Source organism: Ranitomeya imitator, chromosome 5, assembly GCF_032444005.1.
Source record: "Ranitomeya imitator isolate aRanImi1 chromosome 5, aRanImi1.pri, whole genome shotgun sequence".
Taxonomy (NCBI): Eukaryota; Metazoa; Chordata; class Amphibia; order Anura; family Dendrobatidae; genus Ranitomeya; species Ranitomeya imitator.
The window spans coordinates 3,372,940-3,391,630 of NC_091286.1; the positions used below are offsets into that span (position 1 = coordinate 3,372,940).

Consider the following 18,691-nt stretch of genomic DNA (forward strand, 5'->3'; position numbering starts at 1 on the left):
GGGTATATTATGTATATACAGGGGGCACTGGTTATAATACTGCAGTTATTACACAGGGTATATTATATATATACAGGGGGCACTGGTTATAATACTGCAGTTATTACATACAGGGTATATTATATATATACAGGGGGCACTGGTTATAATACTGCAGTTATTACATACAGGGTATATTATATATATACAGGGGGCACTGGTTATAATACTGCAGTTATTACACACAGGGTATATTATATATATACAGGGGGCACTGGTTATAATACTGCAGTTATTACATACAGGGTATATTATATATATACAGGGGGCACTGGTTATAATACTGCAGTTATTACATACAGGGTATCTATATATATAATTGTCTAAGGGTTTTTCCGTCTGTCTGTCTGTCTGTCTGTCCTGGAAATCCCGGCTCTCTGATTGGTCGAGGCCGCCACTTCTGTATTGATCAGTCCTCCTGACACTTCTATATTGATCAGTCCTCCTGATACCTCTATATTGATCAGTCCTCCTGACACTTCTGTATTGATCAGTCCTCCTGATACCTCTGTATTGATCAGTCCTCCTGACACCTCTGTATTGATCAGTCCTCCTGATACCTCTATATTGATCAGTCCTCCTGACACTTCTATATTGATCAGTCCTCCTGATACCTCTATATTGATCAGTCCTCCTGACACTTCTATATTGATCAGTCCTCCTGACACTTCTATATTGATCAGTCCTCCTGACACTTCTATATTGATCAGTCCTCCTGACACTTCTATATTGATCAGTCCTCCTGACACTTCTATATTGATCAGTCCTCCTGATACCTCTATATTGATCAGTCCTCCTGACACTTCTATATTGATCAGTCCTCCTGACACTTCTATATTGATCAGTCCTCCTGATACCTCTATATTGATCAGTCCTCCTGACACTTCTATATTGATCAGTCCTCCTGACACTTCTATATTGATCAGTCCTCCTGACACTTCTATATTGATCAGTCCTCCTGACACTTCTATATTGATCAGTCCTCCTGACACTTCTATATTGATCAGTCCTCCTGACACCTCTATATTGATCAGTCCTCCTGACACTTCTATATTGATCAGTCCTCCTGACACTTCTATATTGATCAGTCCTCCTGACACTTCTATATTGATCAGTCCTCCTGACACTTCTATATTGATCAGTCCTCCTGACACTTCTATATTGATCAGTCTTCCTGACACTTCTATATTGATCAGTCTTCCTGACACTTCTATATTGATCAGTCCTCCTGACACTTCTATATTGATCAGTCCTCCTGATACCTCTATATTGATCAGTCTTCCTGACACTTCTATATTGATCAGTCCTCCTGACACTTCTATATTGATCAGTCCTCCTGATACCTCTGTATTGATCAGTCCTCCTGACACCTCTGTATTGATCAGTCCTCCTGATACCTCTATATTGATCAGTCCTCCTGACACTTCTATATTGATCAGTCCTCCTGATACCTCTATATTGATCAGTCCTCCTGACACTTCTATATTGATCAGTCCTCCTGACACTTCTATATTGATCAGTCCTCCTGACACTTCTATATTGATCAGTCCTCCTGATACCTCTATATTGATCAGTCCTCCTGACACTTCTATATTGATCAGTCCTCCTGACACTTCTATATTGATCAGTCCTCCTGACACCTCTATATTGATCAGTCCTCCTGACACTTCTATATTGATCAGTCCTCCTGATACCTCTATATTGATCAGTCCTCCTGACATTCTATATTGATCAGTCCTCCTGATACCTCTATATTGATCAGTCCTCCTGATACCTCTATATTGATCAGTCCTCCTGTCACTTCTATATTGATCAGTCCTCCTGACACCTCTATATTGATCAGTCCTCCTGACACTTCTATATTGATCAGTCCTCCTGATACCTCTATATTGATCAGTCCTCCTGACACTTCTATATTGATCAGTCCTCCTGACACTTCTATATTGATCAGTCCTCCTGACACTTCTATATTGATCAGTCCTCCTGATACCTCTGTATTGATCAGTCCTCCTGACACTTCTATATTGATCAGTCCTCCTGATACCTCTATATTGATCAGTCCTCCTGACACTTCTATATTGATCAGTCCTCCTGACACTTCTATATTGATCAGTCCTCCTGACACTTCTATATTGATCAGTCCTCCTGATACCTCTATATTGATCAGTCCTCCTGACACTTCTATATTGATCAGTCCTCCTGACACTTCTATATTGATCAGTCCTCCTGACACCTCTATATTGATCAGTCCTCCTGATACCTCTATATTGATCAGTCCTCCTGATACCTCTATATTGATCAGTCCTCCTGACACTTCTATATTGATCAGTCCTCCTGACACCTCTATATTGATCAGTCCTCCTGACACCTCTATATTGATCAGTCCTCCTGATACCTCTATATTGATCAGTCCTCCTGACATTCTATATTGATCAGTCCTCCTGACATTCTATATTGATCAGTCCTCCTGATACCTCTATATTGATCAGTCCTCCTGATACCTCTATAGTCTCTATACCTCTATAGATCAGTCCTGCAGGCCCCGTCAGGCCCCTGTCAGGAGGACTGATCAATATAGAAGTGTCAGGAGGACTGATCAATATAGAAGTGTCAGGAGGACTGATCAATATAGAGGTATCAGGAGGACTGATCAATATAGAGGTATCAGGAGGACTGATCAATATAGAGGTATCAGGAGGACTGATCAATATAGAGGTGTCAGGAGGACTGATCAATATAGAAGTATCAGGAGGACTGATCAATATAGAGGTATCAGGAGGACTGATCAATATAGAGGTGTCAGGAGGACTGATCAATATAGAAGTGTCAGGAGGACTGAGTCTGTCTGTCTGTCCTGGAAATCCCGCGTCTCTGATTGGTCGAGGCCGCCAGGCCTCGACCAATCAGCAACGGGCACAGCGACGATGATGTCATAATGGTTGCCATGGTGACGATGATGTCATAAAGGTTGCCTCGACCAATCAGCAACGGGCACAGTCTGCCGCGAATTCTGGAATCATCATTGTCCATATATTACAGGGACATGCATATTCTAGAATACCCGATGCGTTAGAATCGGGCCACAATCTAGTATTATATATATACAGGGGGCACTGGTTATAATACTGCAGTTATTACATACAGGGTATATTATATATATACAGGGGGCACTGGTTATAATACTGCAGTTATTACATACAGGGTATATTATATATATACAGGGGGCACTGGTTATAATACTGCAGTTATTACATACAGGGTATATTATATATATACAGGGGGCACTGGTTATAATACTGCAGTTATTACACAGGGTATATTATATATATATATACAGGGGGCACTGGTTATAATACTGCAGTTATTACACACAGGGTATATTATATATATACAGGGGGCACTGGTTATAATACTGCAGTTATTACACACAGGGTATATTATATATATACAGAGGGCACTGGTTATAATACTGCAGTTATTACACACAGGGTATATTATATATATACAGGGAGCACTGGTTATAATACTGCAGTTATTACATACAGGGTATATTATATATATACAGGGGGCACTGGTTATAATACTGCAGTTATTACATACAGGGTATATTATATATATATACAGGGGGCACTGGTTATAATACTGCAGTTATTACATACAGGGTATATTATATATATACAGGGGGCACTGGTTATAATACTGCAGTTATTACATACATGGTATATTATATATATACAGGGGGCACTGGTTATAATACTGCAGTTATTACATACAGGGTATATTATATATATACAGGGGGCACTGGTTATAATACTGCAGTTATTACATACATGGTATATTATATATATATACGGGGTACTTTGCGCCCTCTTGTGGACATTTGCAGTAGGGCGCACAGTACAGGTAGGCGGACACTGACCTCTGCTGGTGGCGGCCGGTACTGATTCTCCGCTGCTCGCGGTCCAGGGAATCTCCGGTTTCTGAGCTCCGGTGAATTGAGGTGAAAATAGCCAGGAAGGGACGGACGTGTGACGTCACCGGGTCATGTGACCGAGGGTTGTCACGTTACTCAGAGAGTGAGCGGCGGTGCGCGGTCACGTGTCTAATGGGAAAGTGAGAGAGGAGAGTGCGCGTGTGATAGAGGGGAGGGGAGAAGTGAGCGGGGGGAGGGGAGAAATGTGCGGGGGGAGGGGAGAAGTGTGCGGGGGAGGGGAGAAGTGTGCGGGGGGAGGGGAGAAGTGTGCGGGGGGGGGGAGAAGTGTGCGGGGGGAGGGGAGAAGTGTGCGGGGGAGGAGAGAAGTGAGCGGGGGAGGGGAGAAGTGTGCGGGGGGAGGGGAGAAGTGTGCGGGGGAGGGGAGAAGTGTGCGGAGGGAGGGGAGAAGTGAGCGGGGGAGGGGAGAAGTGTGCGGGGGGAGGGGAGAAGTGAGCGGGGGAGGGGAGAAGTGTGCGGAGGGAGGGGAGAAGTGAGCGGGGGAGGGGAGAAGTGTGCGGGGGGAGGGGAGAAGTGTGCGGGGGGAGGGGAGAAGTGTGCGGGGGACGGGAGAAGTGTGCGGGGGGAGGGGAGAAGTGTGCGGGGGACGGGAGAAGTGTGCGGGGGGAGGGGAGAAGTGTGCGGGGGAGGGGAGAAGTGTGCGGGGGGAGGGGAGAAGTGTGCGGGGGGAGGGGAGAAGTGTGCGGGGGGAGGGGAAAAGTGTGCGGGGGAGGGGAGAAGTGTGCGGGGGGAGGGAAGAAGTGTGCGGGGGAGGGGAGAAGTGAGCGGGGGAGGGGAGAAGTGAGCGGGAGAGGGGAGAAGTGTGCGGGGGAGGGGAGAAGTGAGCGGGGGAGGGGAGAAGTGTGCGAGGGAGGGGAGAAGTGTGCGGGGGAGGGGAGAAGTGAGCGGGGAGGGGAGAAGTGTGGGGGGAGGGGAGAAGTGAGCGGGGGGAGGGGAGATGTGTGCGGGGGAGGGAAGGTCCATGCTCTTCCTGTAATTCTGCCCTTGGTGTCCTCCCGCTTTGCCGTCAGTGTCCGGTTTGCTGGACATTGTTACATTCTGCAGGTTCCTTTTTCTATCTCATGTAAGGTCTGATCAGACAAAATAAAATGACCTTGACCATTGTACTCATTTAAATAACAATTTTATTAGAAAAATAATTCTTGTGAAAACAGTGTATGTCTATTAGGAAAAAAGGGTACTGGACCATACAAAAGAGGGAAATAACTGCCATAGGCTAAACCAAAACAGTGGAGCGACATAAGATAGAGGTATGGTATAAATACCAAAAAGGTGCGTCCCATATATACATAACAGCCCTTATATATAATACATGTGAGGAGAAAACCTTCTGTTCAAAATGTAGTCATAGTGTCTACACTGTCATGAGGTAAGCTACGCTGGTCCTCTAATACAGCACATGATTCTCTACAGAATGAACATGTGTTATACAGGGATGTGGATAGATGCCTCGGCGACCCTCTGCCCCGACGCGCGTTTCGCACTGCTTCTTCGGGAGGCGTGTCAGGGCAGGGGGTTAGCCGATTTAAATATGGTAGGCAAAATGTTGATTGGATCTGGGGCTCACCGTTAACTCAAATCAGGTGGATAGTAATGACGTCACTATTCGCGCCGTTACCTAAGTGCCAAATCTCGGCGTGTCAGTGTGCGACTATCGGAAGTCCCAAACAGGAAACTCCCATGTTGCTACAGTGTACGGACACCGGAAGTTTCGCTACAATGACGGTGGTGTACGGACCTGCGGAGGCTCTAATGGACGGACTCTGCATAGTGGGATGGGCACATCGGCGCCTGCGTAGATCTGCGTAGACCTGCAGTCAGTGGAAGATCGAATCGCAGTCCTGGGGTCAGAAGCAGCAGGTCGTCCGTAACTACGACTATGCTATTTCGTTCCCCTGTTGACCGCTCGCCGTTCATCCCAGGTCCGCAGTCCGCGCAGGCGCACCACCCAAATAGGGAAAGCTGAATACAAAAGGGGATCAGAATCTAACGAAATAAACGACCTGATTGCTGAATTGTCGTGTAAACGTGACCTGACCTGTGAGAAACCAATTATATATCACAAGTGGCACCACCCCAAATTGGACAGTAATAGAAAGTGAAGTGGGTTACTAATATATATGTGTACAATTGGCACGCGTACGTATGTCTATATACATGAATTGATAAGAAATATCATATATGATGAGGTTTAACAATGATAAATGTAAGGTTATACACATGGGAAGAGGGAATCAATATCACCATTACACACTGAACGGGAAACCACTGGGTAAATCTGACAGGGAGAAGGACTTGGGGATCCTAGTTAATGATAAACTTACCTGGAGCAGCCAGTGCCAGGCAGCAGCTGCCAAGGCAAACAGGATCATGGGGTGCATTAAAAGAGGTCTGGATACACATGATGAGAGCATTATACTGCCTCTGTACAAATCCCTAGTTAGACCGCACATGGAGTACTGTGTCCAGTTTTGGGCACCGGTGCTCAGGAAGGATATAATGGAACTAGAGAGAGTACAAAGGAGGGCAACAAAATTAATAAAGGGGATGGGAGAACTACAATACCCAGATAGATTAGCGAAATTAGGATTATTTAGTCTAGAAAAAAGACGACTGAGGGGTGATCTAATAACCATGTATAAGTATATAAGGGGACAATACAAATATCTCGCTGAGGATCTGTTTATACCAAGGAAGGTGACGGGCACAAGGGGGCATTCTTTGCGTCTGGAGGAGAGAAGGTTTTTCCACCAACATAGAAGAGGATTCTTTACTGTTAGGGCAGTGAGAATCTGGAATTGCTTGCCTGAGGAGGTGGTGATGGCGAACTCAGTCGAGGGGTTCAAGAGAGGCCTGGATGTCTTCCTGGAGCAGAACAATATTGTATCATAGAATTATTAGGTTCTGTAGAAGGACGTAGATCTGGGGATTTATTATGATGGAATATAGGCTGAACTGGATGGACAAATGTCTTTTTTCGGCCTTACTAGCTATGTTACTATGTATGTTACTATGTTACTATGTTACTAAATATCATAATGTGCAGATAATATTTACGTCATCCATAAAACTGGGTGATGTGCTATTCAATACGGAAATAATAATAATGTCCTGATATGTGCCCTATAATAGCAGCATTATGGTATAAATGTGGCTATTAGGTGTCTAAGTGCATAAATAAACCTAATATGTGTATATATATATATATATATATATATACCTAGACGTTATGCTCTATATTAGTTCTTCTGTGTTTTAAAACAATACCCCATATGAATAAAAGGGGTGTATAGAAACCCCGTACATAAACATGCCCCCTATAGATAAACAGCATTAAATAATATCTATATATACCGTACATACAGGCCCACCCCTAATACATTATCCTATACTTCACGGAATAATTTCAGAACCACCGTGATCTCCAGAATTTACATATTCATAATGATTTCTTCTTTTTTTCTTCCTTTTTCCTGTCTTCCTGGAAGGTTTCGATGTTATTGTAGTCCTCCGGGATCTGATCGCATTCCATCCACTCAGGAGAAGCCGATGCCCAGTTGATCATACACAGGTAAGTAAATCTACTATAAAAATGCATAAAACAAAAATCAATAAAAAAACAACCAACATACAAACAACAATTTGTTTAAAACGAGAGTTTTCATGGTATCTCTCATTGAGCATGTGTGACCCCCTGCCACACTCCTACCTCACCGGATCAAATGTCATTCTACAAAATGCACCAAAGCCGAAGCTTTCATTCAGGCCCTCGGGACCACTGTTCCCAGTCTGTAAATCCACTGGCATTCTTTTTTAGCCAATCTCTTACCTACAGTGGGGCAAAAAAGTATTTAGTCAGTCAGCAATAGTGCAAGTTCTACCACTTAAAAAGATGAGAGGCGTCTGTAATTTACATCATAGGTAGACCTCAACTATGGGAGACAAACTGAGAAAAAAAAATCCAGAAAATCACATTGTCTGTCTTTTTAACATTTTATTTGCATATTATGGTGGAAAATAAGTATTTGGTCAGAAACAAAATTTCATCTCAATACTTTGTAATATATCCTTTGTTGGCAATGACAGAGGTCAAACGTTTTCTGTAAGTCTTCACAAGGTTGCCACACACTGTTGTTGGTATCTTGGCCCATTCCTCCATGCAGATCTCCTCTAGAGCAGTGATGTTTTTGGCTTTTCGCTTGGCAACACGGACTTTCAACTCCCTCCAAAGGTTTTCTATAGGGTTGAGATCTGGAGACTGGCTAGGCCACTCCAGGACCTTGAAATGCTTCTTACGAAGCCACTCCTTCGTTGCCCTGGCGGTGTGCTTTGGATCATTGTCATGTTGAAAGACCCAGCCACGTTTCATCTTCAATGCCCTTGCTGATGGAAGGAGGTTTGCACTCAAAATCTCACGATACATGGCCCCATTCATTCTTTCATGTACCTGGATCAGTCGTCCTGGCCCCTTTGCAGAGAAACAGCCCCAAAGCATGATGTTTCTACCACCATGCTTTACAGTAGGTATGGTGTTTGATGGATGCAACTCAGTATTCTTTTTCCTCCAAACACGACAAGTTGTGTTTCTACCAAACAGTTCCAGTTTGGTTTCATCAGACCATAGGGCATTCTCCCAAAACTCCTCTGGATCATCCAAATGCTCTCTAGCAAACTTCAGACGGGCCCGGACATGTACTGGCTTAAGCAGTGGGACACTTCTGGCACTGCAGGATCTGAGTCCATGGTGGCGTAGTGTGTTACTTATGGTAGGCCTTGTTACATTGGTCCCAGCTCTCTGCAGTTCATTCACTAGGTCCCCCCGCATGGTTCTGGGATTTTTGCTTGTCATTCTGACCCCACGGGGTGGGATTTTGCGTGGAGCCCCAGATCGAGGGAGATTATCAGTGGTCTTGTATGTCTTCCATTTTCTAATTATTGCTCCCACTGTTGATTTCTTCACTCCAAGCTGGTTGGCTATTGCAGATTCAGTCTTCCCAGCCTGGTGCAGGGCTACAATTTTGTTTCTGGTGTCCTTTGACAGCTCTTTGGTCTTCACCATAGTGGAGTTTGGAGTCAGACTGTTTGAGGGTGTGCACAGGTGTCTTTTTATACTGATAACAAGTTTAAACAGGTGCCATTACTACAGGTAATGAGTGGAGGAAAGAGGAGACTCTTAAAGAAGAAGTTACAGGTCTGTGAGAGCCAGAAATCTGGATTGTTTGTTTCTGACCAAATACTTATTTTCCACCATAATATGCAAATAAATTGTTAAAAAACAGACAATGTGATTTTCTGGATTTTTTTTCTCAGTTTGTCTCCCATAGTTGAGGTCTACCTATGATGTAAATTACAGACGCCTCTCATCTTTTTAAGTGGTGGAACTTGCACTATTGCTGACTGACTAAATACTTTTTTGCCCCACTGTATGTCTCCCCCTCTACATCCCAAGTCCAACATGTCGATCCCTTTGACAGAGAGCAGTCTGGAATTACATTGATGGTGACGCTTACAGTGTCTGGGAAGGGTCTTCAATGCGGTGTCATCAAGGACTGTTTTAGCTTTATCAATGTCCAGGCAGTGCTCACGAACCCTGGTTTTAAGCTCTCGACTGGTCATTCCCATATAAATTTTGCCACGTGGGCATGGGGCATAATAAATGATGCCTTTTGATGAGCATGTAATACTCGCTCTGATTTCATAAGTTCTTGTACCTTCCTGATTTTTACTTTTCTTCATGTTGGCGCAGCCTTTACATCTTCCGCATGGATAGAACCCTTCCTAGTTGTATTTCTTTTTTCCCTAGTTGTTTTTTTGGGGTCGTATGTCCTGTGCACCAACATATCTCGTAAGCTAGGGGCTCTTTTCGCTACAGGAGAAGGACATTTGGGAAGAATTTTCTTGAGGATCGGATCTGTGAATAATATATTCCAATGTTTCTGGACAATATTACGTAATTTGTACCATTCATTACTGTAATTAGTAGTGAATCTTACCTGATTGTCCTGTTCTTTTCTCATTGGGATAGGTTGATTTTTGTGTAGCAGTTGTTGTCTGGGGGTGTTTTTTGCTCTCCAATATCCCTTTTGAATAATCCGTCGATTATCTCCTCTGTCCTGAAATCGCTCCCTTAAGGCGCGTGATTGTGCTTCACACTGTGTTTCCTCAGAGCAAATTCTCTTGACGCGTAGAAACTGCCCGCTAGGTATACTGTTAGTGGTGGATTTAGGATGTAATGAGGATGCATGTGACAGCGAATTTGTTGTGAATAAATGTCCATCGGGCAATGTTGTAATGTAAAGGTCCAGAAAGTCAATCTCTTGTCCATATTTATATGTTAATTTGATGTTTTTATCATTCTGATTTAATCTATTCATGAGAGTATTGAGTTCTTCTACCGGTCCCTCCCAGATGAACAGAATGTCATCGATGAAGCAAATCCAATTATGGATTCGCTCCATTCCCTGAATCTCACATTCCTGAAATATTGACCACTCTCACGCTCCCATGAACAAATTTGCGTACGAGGGGCACATGAGGCCCCCATCGCCGTACCCTGTAATTGTAGGTAGATTTTCCCTGCAAATGTGAAGACATTATGTAAATCTAAGTAAAGTGAGGATAAACTCTGATATGTCCCTCTCCATATTACTATGTATAAGATATTTCTCCACCGCCTGTAGGCCGTCTGAGTGTCTAATACATGACTACAAAGCCTCAACATCTGACGTAACCAGGACCATGTTGTCTGTGAGTTGAATGTTTTCTAAATGCCCTAAGGCGGCTGTGGTGTCCTTAATGTATGAAGGAAGCTGTACTATTAGGGGCTTGAGATAATGCTCAACTACATCACATATTATTTCACATAGCCCCGCACTGGCTGCCACTATGGGTCTTCCGGGTGGGTCGATGGAATTTTTGTGGACCTTGGGTACCAAATAAAGAGTTGCCAGTCTTGGATGTAACTTCATATATGGAGCCACGAAGGGTCAATAGCCAGGGTCTCTGGTGACCTTCTCTTTGTGTTCCTTAAGAATTTCCCTCTTGGTCAGACAGAAATGGGAGACGGAGATTGGTGCCATCACAGACAAGTGGGCTTCGGTGCTGGAATACATACCCAGTCTTTTGCTTAGTGAGCCCAAACGACTTTACCAGTTCTATGTCATTCACAGTCGACAAGTCACCTGAAATGATGTTTAGAACAGGTCTTAGAAATGATTGTGGATCTCCGAGGTGCGCCCAACAGGAGGCAGGAATATTGCACGTTATGGTCATGCCCGTGTCCACGCTCATATCGGGGAGCAGCCTATGGGTGCGCGGTGACTGGTAATCCTCTCACATGCATACTGGGATATGTAGATGAACTGGGTACTGTTGAGACTGGAAAACTAAGGCTCTATTACTATACATGGCTAGAAAACTGATTGATAAAAACTGGATTTCTGCAACTCCCCCGACAGGCAGAGAGTTTATTAATCAAGTGGAGTTCCTCATATCATTGAAAAAAATCTAAGTTACTTATCTTAATGGGATTTTACAGAGCCCATGACAGCACCACCTGAGAGAGGATATCCGCCCACCAGGACTGGAAACCTACTGAATAAAAAGTCAGCACCGCTCCTCCGCATCCGTTTGGTTTCAGAGCACGAGAGGACCTCCAGTTAGTAGCATAACCATCACCAAATACATTTCTCTTAAAACCCTTAATAGTGCAAACCACAAATGAAAAAGCGGGGGAGGGAATCTGTGTCATGGGCTCTGTAAAATCCCGTTAACTGTAAGTAACTTAGATTTTTTCCCCTTTTCCCGCCTGAGAGATTTGTATAGATTAAAGCAACCTAGGGAGGGATCACCACTTGCAATACTTTCCTCTCGAAGGACAGATCAATAGAGGAGGACAGTTTGAGACAATAGTGTCTATAGAAGGTAGAAGGGGAAGACCGTGTGGCTGCCTTACATATTTTGTCGATGGATACCTCCACTCTCAGCCCAGAAGGTCACCACAGGAATGGGCTTTCAGATTTCCAGGAACTGGTGTACTGCTAGAGGTGTGGGCAAAGCTAATGGCGTCTCTTATCCATCTAGCTATGGTCCCCCTTGTAACACTACACCCTTCCCTGCTTCTCTGGAATGATACGAATAAGGTCTCATCCTTTCTACATTGCCTAGTTCTGTCTAGGTACTGTATCAGGGGCCTCCTGACCAGGGCCGGCTCCAGGTTTTCATGGGCCCTGGGCGAAAGAGTCCCGGTGGGCCCCTTTAACACATACCACAATTCATAAAGCACCGATACGGCAGTGAAATATAGGTATAGTACAATGCCAAAGATTTCACTTACTTCTTACATTACATGAGTGATATCTATTGTACATTGTACATTAGCTCAGAAACCGGACAGTATAGTCCTCTATACAGAATAATGAGCCCCATATATTGCTCCAAACAGAATAATGAGCCCCATATATTGCCCCATACAGTATAATGGGCCCATATAGTGCTCCATACAGTATAATTGGCACCACATAGTCCTCTATACAGTATAATGAGCCCCATATATTGCTCCAAACAGAATAATGAGCCCCATATAATGCCCCATACAGTATATGATGGGCCCCATCTATTGCTCCATATATAATGGACCTCATATAATGCTCCATACAATATATGATCGGCCCCATACAGTATACTGAGTCCCATATATTGCTCCATACAGAATGGGCCCCACATGATGCTCCATACAGAATGGGCCCATATAATACTCCTTACAGAATGGGTACCATATAATGCTCCAAAAATAATTGACCCCATAAGATGCTCCATGTATAATGGGCCCCATATAATGCTCCATATATAATTGGCCATATAAAATGCTCCATATATAATTAGTCCCATAAGATGCATCATATATTATTGGCCCCATATAGTGCTCCATATGTAATTGGCCCCATATACTGCTCCATATTGAATTGGCCCCATAAGATGCTCCATATTAAATTGGCCCCATATAATGCTCCCTATAGAACTGGCTTCATAAGATGCTCCATATAGAATTAGCCCCATATAATGCTCCATATATGGCCCCTTCTGATGGTCCCCATATATTGCTCCAAATATTAAAAAAAAAAATGAAATACTCACCTCTCGTTGCTTGTCGCTGCTCTGGACTCCTCACCGTCGGCGTCTTCCTGCTCTCTGTGCAGAGGGCGCTCACTGGTGACATCATCGCACCCTCTGACCTGAACATCACAGTCAGAGGGTGGAAGACGCTGCAGCGCTGGAACCGGGAGAGGTAAGTATTGCAAGTGCCGGGGCCCGAAGCAGGCGGGGGGTCCACTTGCGGGGGCCAGCACTTTAGCGTGCCAGTGTCCCCGACGGTGAGTGGGCCCCCTGCCTGCTCAGGGCCCTGACACTTCCCCGGGTGCTGACGCCAAACCCTGCTCCTGACGTCTAATGTGTGAAGCCTCTGTTCTTCTGCAGTCTTTGGCTCACTATAGAAGGAGGGAAGAACTACCTACTGACTCCTATGAAACCTGGAGGCCACTTTGGGGAGATAAGATGAATCTGGCCTCAACTCCACCCTATCATCTAATACCTGCATGAAAGGATGATTAATGGATAAGGCCTGCAAATAACTAACCCTACGCGTCAATGTTAGGACTACCAGAATTAAAGTTTTTAGTGCTAGTATCTTATCTGGCACCTCATGTATGGGTATAAAGGGTGATTTTGTTAAGGCTTCCAAGACCAAGTTTAAATCCCAGGGAGGCATTTTTGGGGCTGGTACAGGCCTAGATCTCTGGCATGCTTTAATGAACCTGACCACCCACCTATCAGCTGCCAGGTTATTGTTGTAAAGGGCCGCTAAGGTGGATACCTGCACCTTAACGGTGCTGGTTGCCAGGCCCATCTCCATACCCCTCTGAAGGAATTCTAGGATCTGATTGGGACCGTACACCCAACAGACTGCCTTGAGAAAGACAAAAATTCTGCCCATATTCTACCATAAAACCTAGTTGTTATTGGCTTTCTACTCTGCATCAGAGTAGCTACCAAGGCCGGAGAAAAACCTCTTTGTATTAGCAGCACCCTCTCAAAATCCAGGCCATCAAATGAAGACCTGATTTCTGAGGATGTGACACTGGGTCCTGCCGGAGGAGACCTGGAACATCCGGGAGAATCCAGGGATCTGCCAAGGACATGCTCCTCATCCAAGAGAACCACGGTCTCTTGGGCCAGAAAGGAGCAATGAGGATGATATCCGCCGCCGCCTCCTCCCAAATCTTCCTCAGCACTGCCGGGATCAACATTAATGGGAGAAATGCATAGGCAAGTTGAAAAATCGCAAGGGATCTGTAGTGTTTCTACCGCGTATGGCCTCTCTCTTGGGTTCAGGGAACAGAAGCTCTTTGTTTTCTTGTTCTTTCTGTTGGCAAATAGAGCTCTCTCTGACTTCCCCCAAAGATTCACAACCTGCTGAAAGATAGATGTGTGACGCCCAAGAGACCGGGATACCCAGCACCGGACCAATGGGGTCTGTCTCTTGAGGGGGATGTCACGGGTGGCTTGACCCGGTGCTGTGGCCTCAGGCAATGCACAGTGTAAGGGGTATCATGAGGGGACAGGCACTTACTTGATCAGCAGCAGGTTCTCCCAGCGGTGACGATCTCGATCCTGGATAGATGGCTATTGTCCAAATGAAAGACTGAGGCACTGAAACGTTTAACCAGTTTACTTTAACATAAAAGGATTTACAACCAGTCCTGTCACCGGAGTCTGTATGGGAACTCTGAGTTACTTTGACCCTGCCGGGGTCTTCGCCTCTTATTGTGCGCAATTTCTGTGTGGCCCTGCTGCTGTATGTGAACTGGCTGCCGGCCCAATCTGTCCCCTCTGGGCCCTGGTTCGACGGGCAACCCGAGTCCTTTTATCGGCTTACCCCCTCCAGGAGTACCGCTGAACTCTGTGTCTGTTGCTGCATCCGACCCTAGTGAAGCTGATATCACCTCACGTTTTTCCGGTTGCTGTATTATATATAATGAATACAGCCACGGATCCGGTATCCGTCCTTGCGCCTGTTCTGGGTAGTGATTAATGCTACCCGGTTCTCACAATGTCCTTTTTCTCTGTCCCTTTTCTCCTCAGGCCGGTGATTTAGGGCCTGGAAACCGTCATAGGGCTGTTAGAAATTCAGCTGTATGACCTCTCACTATCAGCTCCTTAGCCCAACTGCCATTTCTTCTCTCAGACCAGAATGGATCAAGGGGAGTCTCTGGAGCTCCCCCTTCTGGCCGGAGGTGGTAGTGCAGTCTTGCTAATTTAGTATTTGTATTTACTGTCAGTAACTATTTTTGTGGCAAATACCCCTAGGGGTGCCACAGATGGATCTAGCTCCCATTCCACCTGTCAAGGTTGTCCGGCTGAGGAAGTCTGCTTCCTCTTTCTCTTTCCCCTTTATGTGTAGAGCCGATATCTGTAGCTGATGCTCCTACACCTGGAGAATCTCTTTAGCTAGTCGTATTAGGGGTCAGGATCTTGGGCCCCCTTGGTGATTGATATAGGCAACTGAGGTTCGATTGTCCAACAGTATTCGAACATGGCTCCACTCTAAACGGGGAAGGAACTCTATGACTGTGTTCTGTATTGCTAGTAGTTCCCTGTAGTTTGAGGAACTGTCTGCTTCTGACCAGATCCCTTGTATTATATGGTCTCTGAGATGCGCCTTCCATCCTTCCGCGCTTGCGTCTGTCACTATCACATCTGATATTGGGAGGAACCATGGGACGCCACGCGATAGATTCCCTGGATCCAGCCACCAGACAAGGGAGTCTACTGTTTCCTGGGAAAGCATAATCCTCCCTTCCAGATGAGTAGCCAGCCTCTTTTTCCCTTCTAGGACATCCAGCTGAAAAGCCCTGGCATGACATTGGGCCCACTGTACTGCTGGAATGCATGATGTCATTGACCCTAAAAGAGACAGGGCCTTCCTCAGGGTCATGATCGGGTTGGACAAAACTGCTGACACTAGGGCTATCTTCTTGTCCTCTTTTTCCTCTGGTAAGATACAGATTTGTTTTTCAGAGTCTAAAACAAGTCCTAAGAAGGATTGAACCTTCAGGGGCTGCAGCCTTGATTTTTCAATATTTATCATGCAACCAAGATTGGACATGAGGTTTTGGATGTAATTTAGCGGAGCACTGCATTCGCGTTCTGTCCTGCTGATCACTAAAAAAATTGCCCAAATATGGCACTACCAGTACATTCTTTTCCCCTAAGTGTGCCATTACCTCCAGAACAATTTTGGTAAAGATTCTTGGGGCCATGGACAGAAAGAAGGGCAGCTCTCTGTACTGGAAATGTCTGAGTTGTCCTCTTACAAACACCGCTACCCTTAAGGTACCGTTACACTAAACGATTTACCAACGATCACGACCAGTGATACGACCTGGCCATGATCGTTGGTAAATCGTTGTGTGGTTGCTGGGGAGCTGTCACACAGACAGCTCTCTCCAGCGACCAACGATCAGGGGAAAGACTTCGGCATCGTTGAAACTGTCTTCAACGATGCCGAAGTCCCCGGGTAACCAGGGTAAACATCGGGTTACTAAGTGCAGGGCCGCGCTTAGTAACCTGATATTTACCCTGGTTACCATTGTAAAAGTTAAAGAAAAAAAAAACACTACAGACTTACATTCCGATGTCTGTCACGTCCCCCGCCGCCGTCAGCTTCTCGCACTGTGTAAGCGCCGGCCGTAAAGCAGAGTGTTGACGTCACCGCTGTGCTCTGCTTTACGGCCGGCCGGCGCTGACAGTCAGTGCGGGAAGATGACGCCGGGGGGCGTGACAGACACCGGAATGTAAGTCTGTAGTGTTTTTTTTTTTAACTTTTACAATGGTAACCAGGGTAAATATCGGGTTACTGAATTTTCTGAAACCGTCCCCCCTCCCTTAAAGCCTCTATAAACAAGAATAGGGCAATAGCATACATTGCTTAGATAATAAAGCCACATCCCCCTGGAATCAGTTCCTCTCCATCCAGGGTTTCCAAAGTGTTTCAAAGGTTTTCTCACTTTTCCTTTTTTCATAAATACCCTTTTCCATATTAATAACCATATCAGACGGTCTATAAAGTTCCTGCAGTCGGCGGTCCCGCACTCAACCACTGCCTGGCAATTGGCTTTCGCGCAGCATACAATAATCTAGCGATGGCCACTTTATGATGATTTGGAACTCGGATCTCTTCCACATAACCCACAATATATATCACTGGATCGCTTGCGATTGTACAGCCATACGATTTCCCAATTGCGTCTCCCACATCCAACCAGTATGAATTCAATCTTGTACATTGCCATAACATATGCAGAATCCCGGCCCCCTCGGACTGGCACCTAGGACCCTCGGAGGTCTGTCTCAGCCCTGCCTTCTACAGCCTATCTGGAGTTCTATATACTCTGTGAAGCACATATAATTGCGAACGTCTACCCGGCTCACTTAATGATAACTGGGGAATATGCTCCATGATATCCTCCCATTTATCCTCCTCCGTCCTTCCCAGCTCTTCCTCCCATTTCTCTTTGGCCTTACTAGGGAATCTATGAAGAAAGGTATATAACAAATCCCTATAAATATCCGAGACTACCCCTTTCGTTCCTCCCGTTGCACAGACATAGTCTCCCATGCCTACTTTAAGAAGATTTCAGCCTTCTTGTCTAAAGGATCTCTTAGAGGCCCCAGGTCTTTAAAAGGCAACATGAATTTTTTAACCAATTTAGCCACTGCGACGTCAATCTTTATGGTTTTTGTCCGTATGCCTGCCTCTTCAAAAAGATATCTCCTTTACGAAGATGATGGTATTGGCCATTTCCTTTCTGGCTTCTTCCATTCCTTGTTGATGAGCGTCTTGATGTTCTCATTAACCAGAAAGGAACGTCTCTTCCTCTGACCTAAGCCCCCCAAAGATAATGTCCTGAACTGACTTGGTGGACTTAGGATCTGAGATGCCCATAGTGGACCTTATGGCTCTAACCAGCTTGTCAGTATCCTCCACTGGGAAGCAGGGCCTACCCCCTGTATCCTCAGAGAAGGACGACTCCGGGTCCGAACTCTCTCCTCCAAGCTCCACTGATCTCTCAGACTCTGAATTCAGTGGTTCTGGTTTCCCCTTCCCTCTTTGCCCCATCAGATCCTTTAAAGGGAACCTGTCACCTGAATTTGGCGGGACCAGTTTTGGGTCATATGGGCGGAGTTTTCAGGTGTTTGATTCACCCTTTCCTTACCCGCTGGCTGCATGCTGGCCGCAATATTGGATTGAAGTTCATTCTCTGTCCTCCGTAGTACACGCCTGTGCAAGGTAATCTTGCTTTGCGCAGGCGTGTACTACGGAGGACAGAGGATGAACTTCAATCCAATATTTCGGCCAGCATGCAGCCAGCGGGTAAGGAAAGGGTGAATCAAACACCTGAAAACTCCGCCCATATGACCCAAAACTGGTCCCGCCAAATTCAGGTGACAGGTTCCCTTTAAGGAGTCCTGGACCTCTGATCTGATGATGGGCTTAAGATCCATAGCAAACCCCGGTGTCTCCTCTGCATACACCCAGGGCAGAGCCTCTAATGATAAGAGCTCGGTAGATCTCCCTTGCACAGGGCGTAGTCCCTATTTTGT

At 45.4% G+C, this 18,691-nt stretch overlaps 1 protein-coding gene across 1 annotated transcript in view; it reads right to left on the bottom strand.

The window, feature by feature from the left end:
* LOC138681015 (cullin-9-like) overlaps positions 1-4,030 on the bottom strand; it is a 253,108-nt gene extending 249,078 nt beyond the window's left edge. Inside the window, exon 1 of the mRNA XM_069768204.1 lies at positions 3,959-4,030. The gene's annotated coding sequence lies outside the window, so the exon portion shown is untranslated. The remainder of the gene's footprint in view (positions 1-3,958) is intronic.
* Between the last annotated feature and the right edge of the window lie 14,661 nt (positions 4,031-18,691).